Raw genomic sequence first — 23,289 nt, 5'->3', positions numbered from 1 at the left:
AGTCAAGCCTGCTTAAGACAGAGATTTAGTTTGAAACAAGTTTTGTTAGCCCTTAGATTCCATTAGAAAAAGAAAACCATGAGCTGGCTTTTCAGTGAGTCTACATTTAGTCATCAGCTTCCTCATTTTGCAACTCTTGAAGGGGATTATTTGGTTTTTTGTAATAATAAATTACTTATGTTGCAGTGTTTGTCTATAGATCTCAAAACTAATAAAAAGATTTGTCATACAATCAGTTAACTGTTGTTTGCACCTTCCTGTACCCCTTCTGCTGTGGGGCTTGAACCAAACCTTTAATGCTACTATAGACCAGGTGCTGCTAAAAATTTTTTTATATATACTGTGTATTTCATAAACACACAGACTTGTTTACTTCCATCATACATATTGCTATTAACATTGACCTTAATTTTTTTAGAGTGTCTGGGAATCAGCTGGACTGTGAAAGACAGTAGTTTCACTCCATTCAATGTGTTGCCCTCAGTAATGATTGCCAATCAATAAAGGTATTTCAAAAAGAAAACCAGCCTCTCAACTCAAAGATTTTTTTGTTTTTCTTCTCTTGAATATTTTGGGATTAACTGCATTTCAGTTATTTTCAGTGTATGTGTACTTGTCTTTATGTTTCATGACAAATGTCTTTAAAACTCGATTTTATAATTGAATTGACATTTCTTTTGGCAATAAGCTTATTTCTTATGAGGCTGTCTTGGGCACGTGCTCTGTGCTACTTTCACATTAACAATTAACAAGGCACATTTAACTGAACCCCCACTGCTGCAATGTGATCTGTCACTAGAAACTTTGCAGGAGTCTTTACTCACAGTTAACAAAAGTGAAGTCAAAACAGACTTATTGAGTAGGATATGTTAGAAGAGAAAGCAATCGGGAATTTCAAATTATTTCATGTGAAGTTTGTGTGCTAAGATACATCACAGGTAGAAATCAATATTTGTTAGTTTTGGAAAACATTTTTTTCATATTTCATTTGTTACTTCCTGATTCAATTAAGAAAAACCTGAGATAACATACTGAGCACTGTTGATTCACCTGATTTCAGTTATTTGTTTTATACCAGAAGGTTAAAGGCAATAAAATATTGCATAGAAAAAGAAACCTCTCTGAACTGCCTATAAAAATTTTGTTTCCATTTCTAAAATCAGTATAATGATCTACTGAACAGGATTAAGATTAAATTTTATTAAGGATATAAGATTAAATTTTACTAAGGCAGAGTAGAGGCAGAATAATTGGAAATCTCACTTCTAGGCAGATGCAGACACGAGCATAAAATGTCTGGAAAGCACCAACATTGAAATACAGATGTGAATTAAAATGTCTGCAAGGTTCCTGCATCTATAGGACACATTATCCACAGCGGCTGCACACAGCAACTTCCTGGGCAAAGTCTTTCACCTATTTACATGGTCTGTTCTATCAGCCAAGCTTTTTCCCAAAACATGAGGTTAAATCAAAAGTGTTAATGGCATCTTTCAGTGCTACTAGCTGTAAACCTCTTTTACAATAACATTTAAAGCATTAAACAAAAAAATCTGTCCTTACTTACAAGGCAAAGCAGAAAAGGAAGGTCATTCATTACACCCCATTCACTATTTTCTGTTTCATTCTGTAAATATTATAGTGCTACTGAAAAAAAATATAATGTCTGCAGTTCTCAGATCTTCCTTCAGAGTTTCAATCACTTGCTTCCCAAGAAGGGGTTTAACAAATACCACACTGTTCTGTCAATATTTGTATGCAGCACCACATAGGGCAAGCTGCCAAACTTGCATGGTTTAAAGAGCCAAGGGTGGAAAACTGACACCCTAACAAACACACTCCCGGCTTTGTCTCCTTTAACTTGGTGGTAAAAGTGTCATCTTTGCCTCTGACTGCACTTTCCGAAGGCTGTTTTGTTTGCTTGCTCTACTTCTCCAGAAATGCAGTATTTAATAATCACTCTTCACTAAACTTCAGGGATTTGTTTCATGCTCAAACATTTCTTATGCAATTATAAGCCTTTTGCTCTCCACCAGCTGCACTTTAAATGTATTTTAATTGGCTGGAATTTAGAAGGAATCCATTTGGCAGTCATTTACATTTGAAGCACGCCCCTAGCAGCTGAAACAGACCCCAGAAGCAGCCCGATTACTTCATCAAAAGAAACTGCTTGAATACCCTCAACTCCTACATAACTACAGTGAACCCTGTTATAAAGGTGTGGTGATGTAATTAATAAAATTCTCTGCTATGTTTTTGCTTGCGCTGGGGACTAGAATAGATTATCAGCCGATGCATTTAGGGAGTGATCTCAGGTTTACAGCACTCAGCATTAGTTGTCAAACATCCCTGTCTTTCCAGAGGGGCCTTTCTTGGGCTGTTTCTCTATCTGATGTAACAGCACCATGTCCCTAACACTGGTATTATTGTTTCTATACTTGCAGCGCAGCAAGAATGTCACCAGCTGGATTTTTGTATGTAATATTATTTTAAAAGTTTCTAACGTGCTAGCTATTCATGGATCAAAGTATAAACTAAGTTTAGGACATTACATTAGGAATGGCTCAGTTTTCCATTTCTCTTTATTTCTGGGCTCCTAATGTGCATTGCAAGCCAACTTTGCAGACCTTGATTTAATGCAGTATGTTCACCCTGGCCTGCAGTTTGTAATGCAGAGGTTTAAGAGTTGACAGCAGTAGGGAGAGCTACCAACAGCTGCTCAGAATAAAAGAATGAGAAGACATTAAGGGGAGAGCCACAAGAAATCCCACTGTAAAATGCAGTATTTAGGATGAATGTAGTGACATTAACAGGTCAGATTTAAAAACAGAGAGACATTCCAAGTGGTGCTGATTGAACGTGTGGTATCTGAAAAACCCAGAGCTCTGCAATCCATGAAAGCTCCTGTGAAATTGTAACTGCTTGAGAGTTCACTTATCATCAGCATGCCATGGAGGATGAAGGAGCAAAAGAAAAGGGATTATTCTCTAGCTGAAGTACAATGAGAACTGTTTTTTCCATTTAAAAGGTGAATAGCTCTTGAAGTGAAGTTATGACAATACTTGCCACCTACAAAGAAAAGCAGCATTTCAAGTGCATTGTATGAAAAGGAGAAGGATTAATGCCACAGAGAGAGACCATTATACCATAGAAGATCTGCATATTTTAAAAATTTGACTCCATCCAACTCTGGAAGTTTCCATAGATAACTGGCTTATATTCCTAAGGGGAAACCCATAGTGTACTGAATTCTTAAGGAAACTTACAGACCAAAATACTTTAAAGGGTCCTGAAAACATGTAGAAATTGCCAAAGTAGATGATAAAATATGAGAAGCCAAATAATTTGTTATATTTCAACCACCTTATGGCATTTCACTGAGAGAGGGCCAAACAGCTCTCCAGACTCTGTATTATTACAGTAACCCAGTGTGACACACTCACTTAATGTATTTCATCCTCAGATATGTTCATGACATACAGAAATGTACTTACTTTCCTCTTTTTGAAGGCACAATGCCTGTGACCAGCCTGTGACAGGATGCCAGCTCCTACCTGCCTTCCTCAATTTATAATTGTCCCATGTAGAGAGACTTGTGGCCACAACCCAGATCTGAGTTAACTCAGGTTAACAGCTGAAAAGCACAAAGCATGTTAGATCTCTGAAAGCCACAGGAAACAGAAGTGGGGCTTAAATCCAGAATTCTTTCACCCTCGTCCTAGCAGAAAAAGATTAAAGAGCTGCATACCTTTGTCTCATCTGTAACCTATCAAAACAGATGACAGAACTACAACTGTGTTCAAAAGGTGACACAGATAGAAGAATTGTAGAACTATTTGTGACCTCAGCTTTAAATGAAAAGAAAATCCTATATCATTACAAGCAAACAAGATACATCATATTTGACTCCTTACTCATGCGTCACAGCATTGCCTACATGATTTTACATGTTCGCTTAAAAAAAAACAAAGACTCTCCCTAATAGAAGGACTAGGGTGTAAATATCCAGGGGAGTATCAGTAAGAGCAGTGTGATGGATGAAGAGGAAGGAAAGGCAAATGACAACAGCCAGCTCCTGTCCCCCTGCCTCTGCTGAGGGGCAAGCAGCAAACTTGGGAAGAGAAAGGTCAGCACACTATTCATGCTGTCACTCTGGGAATCCCCTGCGTTGTCAGGGACTGCGGGGTGACAGCCATGAAGCCCTGATGTGTCCTTGACTCTTACAGGACACTGAAGACAATTGGCCATTATTTAGCTTCAATATCTATCTTCACCATTATTTAAATGTGAGACACTGGCAAATGTTTCCAAAGAAACAGTACTGGTGTGATTTTCTAAAGAGGGGGACTGATTTATTTTCAAGCCTTATCTGAGATTCAAGTCACCGAACAATAAGCTTCAGAAAAGCTGTACACTAAACTAATTTTCTGGTAGTAGTTCTGCAAGGAAACCCTTGGCTTGACAAAACTTAAGCATAAGACACTTTTACTATTAAGACAGTTAATAGCCCTAAGCACAGGGAAAAGGAAAATAATTTCTTTGAATTTAAGGAACTATTAAAAATAGAAGACAGAGAGAGAAATATGGGTGATATCAAAGGAAAGAGAATCAATCCTTCAAATGCAGAAGTATCAAGCAGTAAAGAATACTTCCACCATGCCTAATGGCAATTCTTTGCTGCCTTCCTTCCCTAACAGCTCTTGGAATTCAGCTAGACTAGAGAGGAAAAAAATACATTACAGTCATACACACAAGCAAAAAGGAACTGTGCCAAAGGAGACACCCCACAGTGAATGAAAAGCTGGTGTGCTCTTATGCAAATTCTATGCATCAGTGAACCAGATTCCAGTCTAACAGAACAACTTCCAGGAGACATATAAGGCTATTAATGTAACTGATACCTGGTTGAAAATGAAGGAGGTGAGGGGCATGAGAACACAAGCATGTAGGATTTATTAAAACATCAGCCCAGCAGAGTCCTAGTGAAACATATGAGAAATTATAAAAATGGTGTTTCTGAAGAGGACTCTAGGAATAATATATCACTTAGCCTGTATGCCAGAAACCAAGAAGAGGAAGTATTAAAATGAAGGTTATTGTTACCTTTTGAAAACCAGGTGAGAACACTGGTCACTCTATTTTTTCTTTAATCCAGAGCCTGCCCATGTGAAACACTCTGAAGGGCAGTAATGGGATGATCAGGCTCACCCTGGTCCTAACTGAAATAGGAAGGCAGAAGGAAAGCAGAGAATAAATTGCAGCCTTTGCTCTCACAAAGTAGGATTATCTCTGTACATTTTACATCATTTTCTGCTTCTCCATCTGCCTTCTGTACATTTCAAGATTTCCAAATCTGCACAAATAAGTGTAGGATAACAGCAGAGTTAAGCTCCACTGACCTGTAATACTTTCCTAAGTATCACCCAAAAGGTGTCACAGCACATGCACCACTCCCTCCATGCTGTGGTGCATGGGAAGGGATGGATATTTATTAAAATATATTTCTTTCCCTGACCTTCATTTGAAATCTGGTTCTGCATCCCCTGCTCTCTTCCTTCAGGGAATTACATCCAATTCAGCCTACATACACATAGAGTGTATCTTCCTGAAGTCTGTATAAAATCTCTGAAACTCACAGCTTGGCTGCCAGGTCCCTGGCAAGATTATACTCCACTGCACCACTGCACTGCTTATCCATGCTGACATACCCCCAGTGGAAACAAGACTCAACAAAACCATGACCAATTATGAATGCGTCTTATGCTTCTGAACAGCAAAGTTGAGACCTGGTAAACAAAAGAATTTATACAAAAGATATCTTATGCTTTTTGGGTGTTGGTGACCTGATTACAAGGCCTTGATGCTGTGCAGTAGTAGAATAGGTGAGGAAGACATTCACTTTCCCTGTGCATTAACAGCTCACCTTCTTGAGAGCAGCTGCAAGGAGTTTGGAGATGTTAGAAACCAACCCCCTCCCTTGCAGCAAGCAGCACTCTGAGAAATGCTTCCATGGCTTTGGTCTGCTGGGAGTTCAAATGTCATCTGTCTGTGACTCCTTTGAAGGAACCAAATCTCTGAGATTGGACCTGGAACACAGGGCATGTTAGGGAATACCAGGAGCTGAGAGGACAGACACCCTTGGATAGATCAGCTCCCTAAAGATAAGCTGCATGCATTGTTGCTCTGTTATCTGCTACACACACTCCTCTGATAAGGTATTTCCAGCACTATTGCATTCTTTTAAGTAGGCCTCAGTGCTAAATATGGAAAAAATTCTTCAAAAAATAACAATTAGTTAGTGCCCAAGGTTAAATCCATACTATTAGCAAAATTGGCTGGGTATAAAGTCATATTATTCAGCCTGAAGATAAATTTGGAAGCTTATTGTGGTATTTGTGTCCCTGGGCTTCTTACACAACTTCTCAAATTTTCCCCCCAATATACCATGACTTTCTTGTTGCCTCACTTCACTTAGAAAAGGAAAAAGATATTTCAAATATTAGTTTGGATTCAGAATTGATGGAATCATATGCTTTGCAAATCACTGCATTCAGAGAAGACAGTGACCTGTTCATGAAGAGGAGAATAAAACCAAACCTGGCTGATACAAAAATCTCCAGACCATTCCTTTGCATGGGCATGGCCTCAGAGTTCAAGTTTTCAGGGCAGAAGACACCAAAGGCTGTGGGATAATGCAGCTGGCTACAAACAGGTCTGGACAACATAACTGACTGGAGGGCAAAAGTAAACAGGGGTGGGGCAAAAACAATCCAAATTATGCATCCTGCGTGGATGCACATTCACCTTCAGGGGAGTCAGTCTGCTGCCCTGGAGATGTGTCATCTTCAAGTGAACAATATTTACTTTGATGCATAAAGACAAATGTCATTTTCAGTTGCTGCAAGCTTGTTTACCTTTTAACCAAGCAGATTCACATGTCAAGTTGTGACAACTTGAAAAGTAATATAAAAAAACCTATAGGAAAATGATATATTTTAAAAAGGTATCAATGTGTCACTCTCATCTTGTGGAAAACATATAGCACCCTGTTGAAATTATTTAAAAGATTTAAAACAGCTACTGCTATTCTAGGACTTTTCACTGAGGATTAAGTTATTTACAAAAGGTGGGAAAGACACAGGGAAGTCCATGACTGTTCATTCTTATTACTTTTATCAGCTTAATGTTCTATTAAGTTAACAGGTTGAAGAAGACTGAAGGATACTTGGCAAAGGATATCAAGGACCTCTACAAAACTGAAAGCTTTTTTTATGCACATTTCTAATAATCTCCTCGTCATAAGCACTCCCAGCTTGTAACAAAATAATACCCAAAAGTTCATTTCAAGGACATTATTTTCTATAAATATCAGAAGTTATGACATTCTCATTAGCTTAATTAGGATAGGACAACCTGAAAAGAGCAGGTGGTTTTTAATTAAACTATGTCTTGAAACAGCACAGAATGGCAATGTACTGTGTCACTAGTAAAATACTAATTTTTGTGAAATAAGGTTCTGATCCAGGACACCAGCCTCGCCAGCAGATCATCAGTGCTGGACCACCAGCACTGCAGAATTTCTATAGGAACACAGAATTCTAATATTTTCCTCTGGTGGAAGAAACTTCCAGATTGTACTTTAATCACTCAGGTTTTCCCCACTACTTAGCAATTATTACAACAATGCCTATATTAATAAACTTGTTTCAAATATTCATTTAATAACAGCAATTGGAACTTTTTACAGTATTAGAGGATTCAGCATCTAAGCCTTCCCAGAAGGCAGGGATATAGTAAATGACATGTTCTCATAATGCTTTTAGGTACTGTATAGATGGGACGTAATTAAAGTAAGGCTTAATTAAAACTTTTCTTCTCCAGAGACAGACAGGTAAAACATAACTTACTGTATTCTCAAGCACAAAAGAGTCTAAGATTGTCTTCAAAATTACACAATTGTAGATTCTCAGTACAGCAGATGAGAAATACAGTGACAGTTGGGAATTAGTGTTGTTTCTACCTCTTCCCATTTCAATCGGAACTAATTTCTGATCCCTTGAAACAAAGCAGTCAGCAGTCAGCTGATACTGCTTAGTATAGAAAACTTGGTTTTTGTAGCTTACTGCTAAAAGATTGTATAGGTGATTCTGCTCATGCTAAACTGAATTGCTTTCAGTGGTGCACCACAAAAATCCACCTGGGTGGAACCAGCCACTTCAAAGTGTGTCCTTGGGCAAGGTACATAACTTTCTTGGTTTTCTTTGTGGCAGTACTCACCGCTTACTATCTGTAGGTGTAGAAAACAGTGCATCCAAGAAGCCACCACACTAATGAGCCCTGTGTAAATTCAGTGGTGGTTGCTTTATGTCTGGTGTGAGATCTCTGAGATGATGGCTGGCCTCAGTGCCCTGTGTGATTCATGGGGAGAGACCAAAAAGAAAACAGACAAAGAAAACAAACAAACAAACCAGCAGCACGTGCTGAAGTCAGGACTCTACATGAAGCCACATGCTGAACTTCCATCCATCTTGAACCTGAAGCACTGATTCAGTGCTCTCTAAAGCTCTTTCTGCTTACTTCTATTCCAATTTGTGCCTCCATCACTTTAAGATGTTTGGCAATAAAAGTACTCTGAAAGCCTTACACAGAAGGCTTCCAGAGGAACCAACCTCCTCCTCTGTGTCTTCCAAAGAGCAGCTAAAGGTGAAGTGTGTTAAGGAAAGGTGACACCCATCAGTATTTGCTATAATAGCACAAAACCTGCAGCAAACACCCACCCCAACAGCAGGGGCCCTACCACAGAGACCCCACAGTCAGCTGGGGTGGACTGGATGTCTCTGCTGTCCAGCCCCTCCACTGCAGCTGGGCAAGGGAAGGGCAGTGCCTGATCAGAGCCCTCACCAGCTAAAACTGTCCATGGGCCAAGGGCTTTGTCAAGGGAATATAACCAACAAGGCTTGGCTGCATTAATACTGAGAGCTGATTATTTTACACCTGCTTCAGGGCTGTTATAAAGTTATTCCCTTAGGCTAAAAGAAGGGCCTAAAACAAGGCAAAGAACTCCTTTTGAAAGCTAGTTGGTCTGTGTTAAAACATGGCCTAAAACAGTGTAATAACAGGTGGTCTAGGCCTGGCTGAGAAGCTCTGAATGGCTGTACCAGGTGTTGCACAAGTGCCAGTGACTGGATCTCCGTGCAGGGGATTTGTGCCCTCAGCACTCACCAGGCAGGAGTTGGTTTGGGTTCCAGGATGATGCAGAAGAAAAATCCAGTTTATAAAGGCAGAGCTGGGCCAGGAATCACAGCCATGAGGTGGAAATGAGAGAATGGACATCTGCCAGTCAGCACAGAATTACTGTCATTGCTTCTTCTTTCAGTTCCTTGCCCTGCAGGATGGGATAGCTTTCTCCTCAAATGACTATGATAGAAAGAGGCAAGGAACTTACCATGAAATCCTCAGCTGGATGCACTTTCAGAAGCCGAACATTGTATTATTACTTGAGAAACATCATTATTTTAAAAATCTATTCTAGACACACTGCTGTACTAAATTTCCCTGAGCATAGGTGATTTTTAGCAGAATTTTCTTTGTTTATAGGGACATGGGAAAGAGAGTGGGACAAAGAATTGCAGCATGACTAGTAAACAGATCCAAATTTTCTTAAGTCACAAAACTAAAGCAGGTCACAGAGCTCTGTAAGATCTTCCAATTACTTCACTTTTCCTCCAAAAGACACTGAAGCTCTCTGGGCACAGCAGGGAATGATATGGCCACTTCTCCTCCACTAAATAATTGTGGTTGAATTCTGAACAAACAGACCTCTGTAGGATGGTGCTATTTACAATTACTCATATTAGTGAACATGAGCACATATAAACACTCCAACGAGAACAAGAGCATTTTGGTCAATGAACCAGCCAACAACAGGGGAAAAAAAGCAAAATCACTGCTGAAAAAGGGATGAAAATAAAACAGCCAGGCTGGGACAAAGCAATAAGTTTGGCATTTCAATTTTCTGACCTGAAATTCAGGTTTAAGGTATTTTTACTTCTTCATGTTACTCCTCCATTTTCAGAGGCCCTTAGGTGCTGTAGTGTGGGCAGCTGAATTTGCTCTTCTGTTTCTATTTCCAGGATAACAATAAGCATTCACCAGACCAAATCTGATTTGTGCCAGCACAGCTTTTGACCTGTGCCTCCTTGACCACACAGCCCACAGATGGGTTTTATCTAAGTTCAAAATAATAGAATGGATTACTTAAAGCATCTCTCCTGATGACAAAGCACTTTTAAGCATATTCATGGTGCAGGACTGAGAAAGGACAGCTGGACGTCTGCAGGAACAAATGTGGTGTTTGTTTATGGCCAGAGTTTGCAGAGCCCCAGCAGTGATGCTCTGAGTCAATGCATCCTCCAGCTACCCAGGTCAGCACCATGTGTGTTGAGGTCACGTTAACCCTTCTGCACATGCAGCAGAGGGTTCCTGCAAATGAGTGCTTGCATCAGCTTTCCACCCCAGAAACCCTGTCTGAGGGTCTTGTGTTGATAACACACTGACAGTGAATCAGACCCTGAGAATCTGACAGTAGAGCAGCAATTAACTTTTAAACATACTGCCCAGCTGTGGAATTATCAAATCTAAATAAACTGCATGTCTAAGGTAATTTTCCTCCTTGCATGACAAACCTAGGTTGCTTTTAATCTGATCCCTAAATAGACCTCTCCCATTTGCATTTAGCCAAATATTTTGCTGTAAGACTTTAACAAGGGGAATGATGATTCACCTGAATTATAGCTATAAATCTGCAGTAACTGTTTGCAAGGATGCTTGGATGCTCAACACACCCATGGGATGGCTTGCAAAATAATCCACAGGAATGTACATTAGAAAGACACAGTCATAAACACAGCAAGATGAAGGTTTGTCTGGGAACCAGTCAGTTAAAACAAATATTTTTGCTCTGAGCAATTAAAATCACAATCAAAACGTGTTCTCTTCACTATGAGGTACATGCATACAGTTGACATAAAATAAAATTTTAGCTCTTAGGTCAGTAAGTGCATTCTTAAAACCTGCAAGCACAAGGGGCAGATAAAGAGCCTGAGCCTTGTATCACACATGAAGATTGATTGAGGCAGAGCAATTGCAATAACAAGCATTTCAATCATGCCCTAGGTCTCGGTAGAAAAGTGCTTTTAAAAGGCAACAATAGAGACACTAGTGCTGATCCAGGAAAGCTCCAGCGTGTATCATCTGGATCTCCCAGATGCTAGGCTGTGCACTCATGATGGATGGACTTGTCTATACCTCGGGAGCACGTGGGGAGCATTTCATTGTTCTCTTCTTCTGCCACTATTCTTTGGACTCAGCCCCCACTGTAATTGGCCTCAATGGCCTCACATGGCTTCTTTCCTGAGCTATCATCACCATGTTCTGGCTATTTTCTTCCAAAGAAAAATCATACAGGTTCTGCTTTTCATGACTCAGAAGGCAGCTGAAAAAGAGGATGATAAGCCTTAACAACCCTAGCAGATAAAATGTATTTGATATGCTATTTTTATTCTACTGTCAATTAAAAGGAAAGATTTGCCACCTCCTTCTTCCCAATTAAAAATCTCCAGATGGAAGTTAACTGGGCATGCTGTAGGGGAATAAGGAGTCACATTCATCCAAAAAGATAGCAATACTTTTTGTCTACAGCATCAAAGCAGTAGTCTGCAGGTGCAGAATGGGAATTTACAGAGATTCAGCAATATTTTATATAGAAGAGGCAGACATTGGATGGAAAATATAATAGAAGGAGGGTGCATTCATTTGGTCAATGATCAGAGGGACCCCAGCACTACAAATCACTGTACAACTGATGCCACAACTTTGCACCATATTGAGGATTTCCAGGTTGGCTGAGCTGTTTCCATTCTGTGTTGTGGGAGGGATTCTGTTATCATTCTATTTGTTCTGTCTGTACAAGAACAAAACAGTGCACATATGTGGTACTTGTGTCATTTCATGGAAAAAATACAAAAACCTGTCTGAGTCGTAGAACAGTAAAGTTGATCTGGGAGAGGATAGAGGAGAAAAAGCAACTTTTTATACAAAAAGATCTTGGAGCACTGGAAGAGTGCTGTAGCAAAAACCAGAAACCTGAGTGGAAACTGGAGCTTTGATAGATAAACAAGAGGAACAATGGGCTGCTCAGAGTTGCATGATGAAGAGTTCAGCTCTGTCTGCTCCATCACCTGTGTTCACTTCTAGTGCAGAAAGAGGATTCTCAGGGTTCAGGGTTGCTGCTGATTTAAAAATAGATCTGCTAACCCGTGGTTGAATAGTTATAAGCAAAGAGTGTACACTTTGTTAAGTTTCAGGCCAAGTTTTAGTCATATTTCCACAGCACAGCAAATCCACCTACCCCTCTGGCAAGAAAAGGAGAGATCACAGAATCAAGAACAAACATGTACTGCTGGAGGATGCACATTACATTTTTAAGCTCAGACGCTTAAAAGTTTTCACTATAAAGCAGTTAATGATGGGCCAAAACCCCAAAGGTTTTTTATCCTCCTTTCCCAGCTGTCAGCTTCAGCTGCAGATAAAACAGGATCCTGATTTGTGTTTCATAGATAAAGCCAGCAAAACATGCAAAGTTGAGATCATTCTCACAAACACTGGTAAATTCCTCACACAAAAGACTGTGGTACTTTTCAGTATTCCTTTTTTTTTTCTTTTGTTTTACAAACAGCAAAAGTACCAAATTTTTATATTTGTGCCTGGGAAATGTAGTTATTTCCCTAAATCTGTGAACTTGGCCCAAAAGTCAAAGCCTTTAAAGTAATTGTGGCCAACTGAGAGAAGAGCAAGTGTTGCAGTGCACGTGTGATGGAAGGAGAGGAGCCCCAAGCGCAGGCAGGGGTGACACCAGGGATATCCCCATTAAGTGGACTGGAATTGTTTCCTTCCATTGACTTCATTACCTACTTTATTTCAATGGTTTTCAATAATTTTCAATGTTGTAACCCAGTTCTGTAAACAAAATGCTTGTATTCATATTGACAGAGCCAATGAAATCTCTGGAAATTATTACTTTTACTAAAAGCAGAAAAGAGCAAAACTCCTGAATTCCTCAAATAATGACATTTGCACCAAAATCAAGATGATAAATTTATGTGTCTCAACATAAGCTCTGATAGCTGATTTACTGATTAGGTCTGAGGGAGCAAAGAGAATAAAACCACTTCCCAGAGATTAGAACCTGAGTTTTGGACAATGAAAAGTGCATCAGTCATCCATTCCTCTGAAATAAGTGTCATTCATCTTAATGTGCATTCCTGTCCTCTTGCTTCATTTCAGTTGGAAAAGAATCTGGTAAAACTTGGTATATTTTTTTTGTATAAACTAAGCAGTGAAAGAATTATTTGCTCTGAGTATTACTTAAGACTGAACATGCAGTCATTTGCTTTAAAACATGGGCTAGGGTGAAGACTAATTTTTTTTAGTTTTGCACATACCAGATCTACAAAGGAAATATAACACACTTTTAGAATTCCAGGGTGTACTCTTTTGAATCTTCAACTATATTTAATACTGTGTTCTTCATATTTGAAAAAAATATCAAAAAAAGACAGGCTATTAAGTGATTTAAATCACAGCAGAGCCTTTACAACTGAGTATACAACCAGCTGTGAAAAGAGCCAGATTCTAGGTGAAATGGACTGTAACATATTTACAAAAGAAAGTAAGGAACATAACCTTCGACTCTCCCTTAGGCCTCATAAAAGAGGTTCAGATGTGATTTAAGAGACCTGAGAAAGGAAGGTACAGAGCACAGCAGACTTATTTGATGAAAAATTAAAGAAAAATAACAGCTAAACCCACTAAAATTGCTGCTTAAAATATTATCATCTCAATTATTTGCAATTAATTACATATCTTTCTCTCTTCTTCCAAGAGATGATTACAAACAGTGTAAAAATCTATTACTAAATTGCTGTGATTCCATTTAAAGTATGCTTAAAGAAGAAAAAAAATTAAAATCAGAAGTACTCTTTGCAGTCAGTTTACAGCAACAGCAACTTAACAGGAGTCCTGCTCTATCCCTCTGGCAGTGAAGTTCAGACCTGCACCAAAACTCTAATTGTGCCTGCAAGAATATTTCTCAGTACAGTGTGAAAAACTGAGGAGGAACTAGAGGGAAATTCAGAATTTACTCAAACATAATTTAACTACATTTCTCCATCACCACAACTACTTCATTTCTCCACAAAATTTCACCAGACCCTTGTTACCCACGGCATCTTCCTTCCCTCTTCCAGTTTATCAGACACCAGCACAAGCTTTCTGAAAAACCTGATGCCCCATAAGATTTTTTCATATTTAGTGAAAAGGAAAAAAGAAGAAGCAAAAAGAAAAAAAAACCCAGCCAGGTGCTCTATGAATCATGGTGTGGTTTGAATCTGAATTCCTTAATAATAATGTTTTTGCTGACACATAGTGTTTTTATTTGCCTTCAGAACTGTGTTAATAATGAGTAATTCCACTTGGAAAATATTTACATTAAAGTACTTATTCTTATGTCACAGGCATAGATAGTGTCTTCCTTAAAGGGAAAGAGCAGCCAGGAAATTACTAATACTGAGGCAAATTTTGATGTGCTGCCCTGGGATATCCTACCAGAAATCTAATATGCACAAAAGGACCATGACTCCAACCTCAGCCACCACCACTTGGGAGACACAAGGGTGGACTTGCCCTCAGGATTTGGACACCCCACTGCATTCAGTCAGTCAGACACAAACCTTTAGGAGCTCCCAGCACAGTGATGGTTTTCAAAGCCAGTCCAGTGTAGCCTGCAAACACAGTTCAGAGTCATGTAAAACATTTACAGGATGAACTAATGGCTCAGGCAGAGAACTATTTGCCATATTTCACTAATACCACACCATTTTGCTGTTCCAATCCCAAATTCACTCTACACAGCATACTCAATTGGAGACAGAGGAAATGCAGTGCACTGTAATGTGGGTGAAGGGATTAATGATCCCTTCTGGAAAGACTGTCTGTGGAGAACAAATAGAGTAATTAAGGGCTATGCTGATTGATTTTAGATGTGAGGCAATAGGGACCACAATGACTCTGAACTCAGAACTAGGAAGACAGCAAAGCTCAGGAAAAAGCTGAACTGGGAATTAGCAGTTTAAATTAACAGTTAAGTTGGGAATCCAAAATCAAGACTAATTTTTACACCCCATAGGAAAAACATCAGAGAAAACAGGAGAGTGAAAGAAAAACAGAAGAACCCTTACAGAATGCAATTCCTACTAATTATTGCCTATAATAATATCTAATCACACTTTTTACTAGAGAGCTTGTATTTCACTAGAGAGTTTGTAAATTATGTGGAAAGGTAAGATTAGAAAAATCTTTACTGATGCCTTTGTTTGCCAAAGCATTCAAGATGCCTTTGCATCAGTTATGCAAAGATACTCAATTCTAGGTAAGAAATATAACAGTATCTCTTTGTGTTAGGTTTAAAAGTTAAAGTTTAAAGGGTCTACAGTGGTTTAAAAGTTGTCAGTTGTAATTGAATATATACTTCTGAAAACAAAGTCCTTGCCTCTGTTAAAAATCTTGCCCAGAAAACTTTCTTCACATCATGTTTGCTGTAAAAGGGCTGCCCATTTCAGAGAGAAACAAGCTCTTTTGAGAATCTGAGAAATCGTAGTTAAATGGCATAAAGAGGGGACTAGAAGGGAACTTCCCAATGATGAAAACAGGGAGTGAGGATAGTACAATATGCTGCTGGGCACCAACAGCAAAACTTGTCCCAATGTTGTCAAAGTTGGCTATAGCAAACCCACCAGACTGAGTTGCTAAACGTGAGTCTGCCTATAATACTGATTTAAAACTGAGAACAGAGAAATAAAACTGAAAAGAACAGAGTAAAACATTACCCACATCATGTGTTTTTCTTCGCAGCCATAGCCAAAGATGAACATCCCAGAAGTTCTGCAGATGGCTCCCTTAAATTCCTAACAGAAGATAAATAACTGCTGGGACTGAAACAGAACCAAGCAGATAAATATTTCAGGTTGAAAATGCCCAAAGGACTTTACATATCTTCAATACCTCTTTGGACTCTCTGACTGTGGCAGACAGCAGTGAAATTCAGTGTGAAGCAAAGCCACGTAGCAGAGACACAATTAAGATATGCCTTAGTCTCTAAAAACTCTGGCTTCCAAACACAGCAGGTTCTCTGTTTGTTTTGCATGACTGAAGGAGAAAATCCAAACTTGATACATCACTTTCCCTTTTGAACTTGCACTTTTAAACATTTCCAACAGCCTGTGCAGGAGGCAGTCAAGGAGCTAATGAGATCACTACATATGGCCTTTGGATGTTGCGGGCATTGTGTGCCCCACAAGCCACGGTGCCTGCTGTACATCCCTCCTTAATGACATCTGTCCCCTCGCAGGACACCCCACCCTGCAGCACCCACGAGCTGCAGGCCCAGTTGTCACTGCTGCGGTGGGGACAAAAGGCTGTCGTGGGCACCATTCAGGCGGCCCCGTGACAGATTGTGCGGCACAGCATGGGCTCCTGGCGCTGGCCTCTGCTCCCAGCGCCCTCCTGAAGGCAGCAGGTCCAAGGCAGAGGGTTTTCCCAGCAGCTATTACCATTTTCTAAATTATGGATGGATAAACAGAGCAAAAAACTTGCATTTTGTCAGTGCTCCTGCCCACAAACCGTCTGAACTTGTCCCGGTTGTTTGCAGACATGGAGCAGGCTGCCTGCTGTGCATAACCTGTGCAATGACCTGTCTGACACCTTGGTTGTTGGCAAGGTGTTTATTTGATCACTTACCCATGGTTACAAAGCACATTGTTACCTTGTGCAACTCTTATAAATGGTTCTAGGCCTGCTTTTTAAAAGTGGCCATTGTTTTTCAAAAGTGAGCTGCCCACAATGTTCTTTGGTGAATCAGAGCTAACCAAAGTTCAGCCCTCCTTCTCTAAATCTCTGACAGTTTGCTGAAGAGATGGATGAATTTATAAAGCTGGAAAGCATTGTGTCTGAGAAAGGTGACATGAGACAGATGTTAGTCATATTCCCTATTTTTTCCCCTGAGACACACAACTGTGAGACTGAATTTACCTTTGCCATGATATAATATGTAAACTCTTGTTTCTCTGTCTATTTATTGTTTCTAGGGAAAAAATATACAAAGACATGCCTGAGCATTACCACAGGCACCTTTAATGATGATTTAAAAGTCATTTCAAATGGAAACCCTGGCAAACCTTTCCTCCTCCCCAAAACAATCAACTGCCAACAGCAAATATTTCTGCTGGCAAACACTTTTCTGCTCTATAAAATCCTCCCCTATTAGAAACCTGCTTCCCCAAAGGCCTGGTAAAAAGGGTTTAGAAAGCTCCATGAATATTGTCAAGTGGAGGCTGCACTTTGCCTTAGGGCCAGAAGGGACCATTAGATCATCCTATCTAACACCTGCATAAAAAAAAGGAAAAAAAAAACCAAGCCAATACCACAATAGAACAAGACAAGAAAACCCCCAGAATTTCACCCACTCATTTCTGTATACAGTCAGCAAAATGTGCTTAGTTAGCAAATACCTTCCACAAAATCATTCCTTTGCCCTTGATCATCAAGAAATGGAGATTCAATTCAGCAGGTTCAGGAGTTCCTGTGTTTTTATCTCTATGAAAAAAACTACGTTTCATATCTCAAAAATTACTTCCCAGTAATGAGCTCCCCCTGCTCTGGTACCTGTGTTTGTATCTCTCAAATCTCCCCGTGCGTGCAGATCCTACATCTCATGGGTGATGTTATTGTGCAATATTGAACATATTAGTAATTTGGGAGCCAAGTTGTTATAAAGTTTGCAGTTTGCCCATCAGTAATTGCACTGTGCTTAACATGTAGGTGGACATATGTTCTATGGGTATTGACATATGTTCTGTGGGTATTGAGCCTAAGCCTGAATTTGGAGAGGTTTTGATTGATGCTGAACTGCATTGATTTGCCCTCATCTGTAAAGTCAAAGGACTCCAGCTGTTAGAGCTTCTTCCTATGTTTCCCCTGCTTATGCAGAAACCTTGTTTTTTTCATTTCACAAAAATGATTCTTAAAAACAAAACCAGAGAAAACTTCACAACATATTTGTTTAAAAGTTATAAAATCTAATAAATTCATATCTTACTACTTCATATTAAAAATCATTGGCACTGGCATATAACTTCCAAAGAAAATTTATGTTAATATCTTATGTGTTTAACATTATGCCACCTTACTGAACAGTTTGCTAGAACTTCCCGTTTATAATTCTTTACACGTTCTTTGCCTACCCTTGTTTGCTGGAACCTTTCCCACTTGGGGAAAAAATCCAGATTGGAGTTTTGTTCTCTATTTATCAGCATATGATTATTTTGGCTCTGGGCCTGTATAGCTATGCTGGTTTCCCGCAGTATAAAGAAGAAAAGACATTTCTGCCTTTTTGAGAGAAATTGTAATGGTAATACAAAATGACATCCATTGTCCTCATAAGAAAAAAAAAAGATAAAAAATAATGAGGAGATAAAAGGAGAAGCAGAAGTTTAACCAGGAATAAATCCAACAGAAATGGAGGAATGAGGGCTTTTGAAATGGTATTGTGCCACAGGCTGCAGAGTCAGCACAATTAAGGCTTGTGTTTGGGGGCACATGTGACGTGGTACTGAATCATTGTCCAGCCAGGGTCACTGGGAAGAGCCTTTGTGGGACTGGCCTGCACAGGTCAGATGTGACACCTAATAAACAGCTCTAATATGCAAGCTCTGTTTTGTCTGCTGTGGGCAGTTTTGCCAAGAGAAGAGCTAAAGGATGATAACACCTGAAACAATCTTCCCAAATTACACTCTTCCCTGAGTAATAGTCCCACTCACCAGTTTATGCTGTTTATCTACAATAGCTGTAAGGATTTCAGAACAACCACTGCCAGTACTTTTGAATGTGCATCCTTGCCCATCCAAAGATAAGGAAGTACTTTGGAAACAGTGGTTGTTAATTATTTGGGGAAATCCATTCATCCTCAAACACCACCCACCTGAGGTATGTATGGGAAATTGCTTTGTCCAACACCGATACACATAGACTTAAGGACAAATACAGATGAAGTTTTATACCACAAAACCTTCTTATCTCTGCATAGCATCATCATAAGCTTTCTCCTGTGTGAAAAACTATGCTAACTGTTTGCAATAGGCAGATTTTTTTACTCTGGGAGAAAAAAAAAAAAAAAGATTTACTGGTTTACTATAATTTATGGAAGAAACTTCATCATTATAGAAAAGCCTTCATCTTTCATAGCTAGAAAAAAAAATAGCATCGTGCTCTGCTTTCAGATGCCTCCACTGGGAGGCATCCCTCAAACACTAGATAACACTGGCAGGCATAAGATGAACTCCAGTCTCCTCCAGGAGTGGAAGAGGAATTGAAGCTCAGACACAAGGATTTATAAAGTGGCTTGAGGAAAGCAACTGCAATTAAAAGACATATGTTTAAAACAAATCTTGGAATTTGTGAAAATCTGCAGGGCTGAGGCACCTACCTACGGCTAAATATGTGCTCAAGTACTTTATTGATTTAGCACCACAGTTGGGAGGAAAGAGTTTCTCATGAGAGTTGGCTCAGGCTCCCAAATGTCTGTCAATGAGGAAATTAAAAAGCAGATATACATTTGCCACTATTCATGCTCTGTTCTAAACAGCCTGCACTGACTTCAGGCTTACAGCAAATCTTGTTCAAAATCAGGTGCTAGCTGGAGAAAGAAGTCACTAGTGTAAAATTAGGGACTCAACATTAGGAACATGACTGTGACAACATACAGAGTGATATTGCTTCCTTACAGTACTAAACAGATCATTTCTGCAGTTCCCATGTTAGAACTGCATACAGGCAGCTCAGCATTTTGCACACAGCATAATAATTCCCCACAAAGAGCTACAAGATGAACCAGATCACATTAACCCATTTACATGCACAGCAGTTGAAACCTCAATGGGTATCAAAGCATTTAATAAACTACAGCCCGTGATAAACAGACAGGATAGATGGTGAACTGTGTTGTGGGTTCCTGGACACTGCAGAAAATCTCCCACAGCCTCTTCCAGGAAGATAAAATAGCAAGTAGGTGGTTAGAGTTAATTCCCTCTAGTACAGTATCAGCTACTTAGCCAAATTAATGAATAACTTAATGTTCATTTCAGTCCTGTTGCAAACATACACACGTGGATCATCAATATTAAACTGTTTCCAGTTGCAGAACAGCAATTTGTTATGTGATACTGTATACAAGCAGAATAATCTCCTCTCCTTAGCTACATAACTTTCCCTCTGGCTAGAAGTTTGTGGTTTACATGAGGTTCTATCTCTTCTGAGATACAGATACACAGAGATGATTTTGTTATTATTGGGAATACAAGGAATGATCACTTTTAAAGATCCTGACACAGGTGGGGAAAGTGTTGTGTTCTGAAGATCAAGTAATTACGAAAAAGCCCCTATCCATGAAGAGCTGGATTCAGCTAAAGAATTAAAATCATATTGTCTTCATTCTCTCTTAACTGGCTAATTTTCTTATATTGCCCTCTTAGAAATATTATAGTTCATGTGAAGTGATCAGAGCTCACTGAGCACAGATCAGCTGTGTATTAAAGATGAATTAAAGTTTTAATTTAATTAAAGGTTAATTATAGACTGTGCATAAAGAACTCTCCAGACGAAGTGCCTGTCATCTTAAGCACGGCTATTAAGTCATTTCTACAGCTTTACTTTCAAATCTTTTCACATAGCATCAATGTCACAATTCCTCTCCAAGTCTTTTCCAAGTGCCAATCCAATGTCTCATTTTTACTGCTTCTCTCCATCTCCAGATTTGTCAGACACAATGTATTCCTTATGAATCAGAACTAGTAAGTTTTGTCAGCTGATATTTCTCCAGATGTTTTGTGATCTCACATCTTATTAACTCTCCAGGATATTCCCTGCCAGTAAGATTAGGCACATAAACCTGTAATTGTTTGTCTCTTGCCCTTCCCAATGGCTCCCAAGCTAGCAGGCCACAGCAAGGTCAGCCAGAGAAGGCACATGGAGAGCTGTTTACATGCCACATGCAGGGTATTTTTTCATTCATTCAGTGGCAACAGTATTTTCAATTTTATATATTGAAAACATATATCTACTGACACAAAGCCTGCTAATCTAGTGGTGAAGCGGAAATGAAACAGTTATAAATAAAGGGAGGGGAAAGGAAGAAGGGAAGATATTTCCCATACCCATCATTTGAAATCTCATCATTGAAAGAAAATCTCTCTGTCTTGCAAATTCTCTTTTGTGTCTGGTGGATTTCAAGTTGCTACTATTCTTCAGGTTATCCCTGAAAGGAGCTGGAGCAGTAGAAAGAGCAAGATGTGACAAGAAAGCTGGCAGGAATCCAGAAGATATCATTTTCACTGTGTTGATTTGAGACAGTTTTAGTGTTGGGGATAACCTACTTGGAGTTGAAGTCTTAGGCATTCAAACTGTATTTATGCTAAGCTTTAATGCACATTTCTGTAAGGGTGGTATCACTGGTATCTTTACAGTTGTCTTGGACCAGGTAACAGAGGAAAAAAAAACAGTGTTAACTACACAGCAAGTGTCATTCCTTGTGTCCTTTGAGCTAAAAGACCTCGAGTACATTTAGAGACAGGATGAACATAGCAAAAAGTTCAGTATTAATTATCTCCTCATAAAAAACACTCCTGGCACTAAACAGCTACACAGAATCTTCATCTTCTTCTGTTGCTATTCCAAATTCAAGCTTGCCTCAATGTCTTTTCTTTCAAAATCCAAGAATTTATGTAGTTTTAGAGTACAAAACAGCATGTCTGTGCTTGCACATGGCTTCCCTCCTCTCCTCTCCTGAATGTTTGAAAACCAGGCAGAGGTATCTCCCTACAGACTGACTAAACATCCCTGCTATGGCCACACAACTTCACCTGTTCATTCAGTATGCTATGAGGGAGGTTATTTAGTTTATCCTAAAGGATGTCATCAATATTTTTGCAAACTTTGTTAAACGGAACTTCACACTTATCAGCGTTGAGCTTCTGTACACAACAGCCCACAGAAGTTCCTTCATTTCTTCCTCTCATGTTCTCAGAGAGTTTGCTGTTCCTTGATGACACTCCATCACCTACCACTGGTAGCCTTTACCACTCACATCCTCTTTAGCTGGTTTTAGCTGCACTAGCCAATCTCTGCATCATCCTTCCTGGAATTCACATTCTTCCTCTCATTAACTACCTCACAAAAGGCTCTGCTGTTTAGACCCTCTTGGGAATTAGATATCTGCAGCTTTCAGGCTTACCACCAGGCTCATCCCCCTCAGTAGTCTCAAAATTAAATTAGAAATCCCAGGACTTTCTTTGATTGCCTCTCCTCTCCATAAATATTTCTGTCCCCAAGGTTTATTCTGTGCTCTTTCATAGCAGCTGCATGATTCCATAAATCCTGTAGCCTGTATGCTTGTTTGCCTGTATGTCATGTATGTCATGTTTTCAAATTTGATTTCCTCTAATGCTGTCATTTCAATCTTCCTTATCCTTACCAGACAAATAGATGGAGATGTCCCCTCTTTATTTATATAAGCACTAAAAAGCTCATGGAAGCTCTCACACACAGAAATTTGCTGGCTTGTACTGCTTGCTGGACTTCTGGTGAACACAGTCTGTTGTGCTTTCAAAGCCCTGTCCCTCAGATGGATCCTGAATGAACAAAACCTGTGACCACAGGCAGGGAAGAGGTGCCAAGGCTGACAGCAAAAAAAGCCTCCTGTAATAAACCCTGGAGAAGGATTCCACAGACATCCAACGGCTACAGGTTGATAGCACCACACAACATAAAAAATCTGCTCCACAAAAAGCCTTTGTGTAAAACCTCTTTTCTAATGCTCTGCTCTCTCTTTTCCACTGGTTAGAGGGACTGCAACATCTTCCTGCTCCTCCTGTTAAAATATTTTTGTGAAGGATCATGATCCAAGGTGAGATCTTGGCATCAGGAGAGCAAAGTGGCCATTAACATCAAAAGGAAACCAAACTTTGCCCAAAGGTTCCTTTGCCCAAAGGAACAAGCACAGTCATCTTGTCAAGTTTCTGCATGCAGAGCTGGATTAAGAGTTCTGTAGATTAAGGCACTCTATCATCTCCTGAGTATTTACAATTTATTTCATCTAATACCAAGCATGAATTTTGTAACTAG

At 39.5% G+C, this 23,289-nt stretch overlaps 1 long non-coding RNA gene across 6 annotated transcripts in view; it reads right to left on the bottom strand.

Moving 5' to 3' along the window:
• LOC141730425 (uncharacterized) overlaps positions 1-23,289 on the bottom strand; it is a 101,518-nt gene that overhangs the window by 44,232 nt on the left and 33,997 nt on the right. For 3 of the 6 annotated variants that reach the window (XR_012581907.1, XR_012581910.1, XR_012581906.1), the window contains exons 2-5: positions 15,949-16,049; positions 14,790-14,840; positions 9,223-9,417; positions 8,278-8,408 (exon numbers count right to left, since the gene is read on the bottom strand). This is a non-coding gene — a long non-coding RNA (uncharacterized LOC141730425). Of the gene's footprint in view, positions 1-5,924; positions 6,087-8,277; positions 8,409-9,222; positions 9,418-14,789; positions 14,841-15,944; positions 16,050-23,289 lie in introns of those variants that run through there. The other 3 variants (XR_012581908.1, XR_012581909.1, XR_012581911.1) reach the window with 3 other exon arrangements.

The sequence above is a fragment of the Zonotrichia albicollis genome, chromosome 10 (genome assembly GCF_047830755.1).
Source record: "Zonotrichia albicollis isolate bZonAlb1 chromosome 10, bZonAlb1.hap1, whole genome shotgun sequence".
Lineage (NCBI taxonomy): Eukaryota > Metazoa > Chordata > Aves > Passeriformes > Passerellidae > Zonotrichia > Zonotrichia albicollis.
Note: the sequence above shows the minus strand (reverse complement) of the source record. Positions and strands in the feature narration are given on the sequence as shown.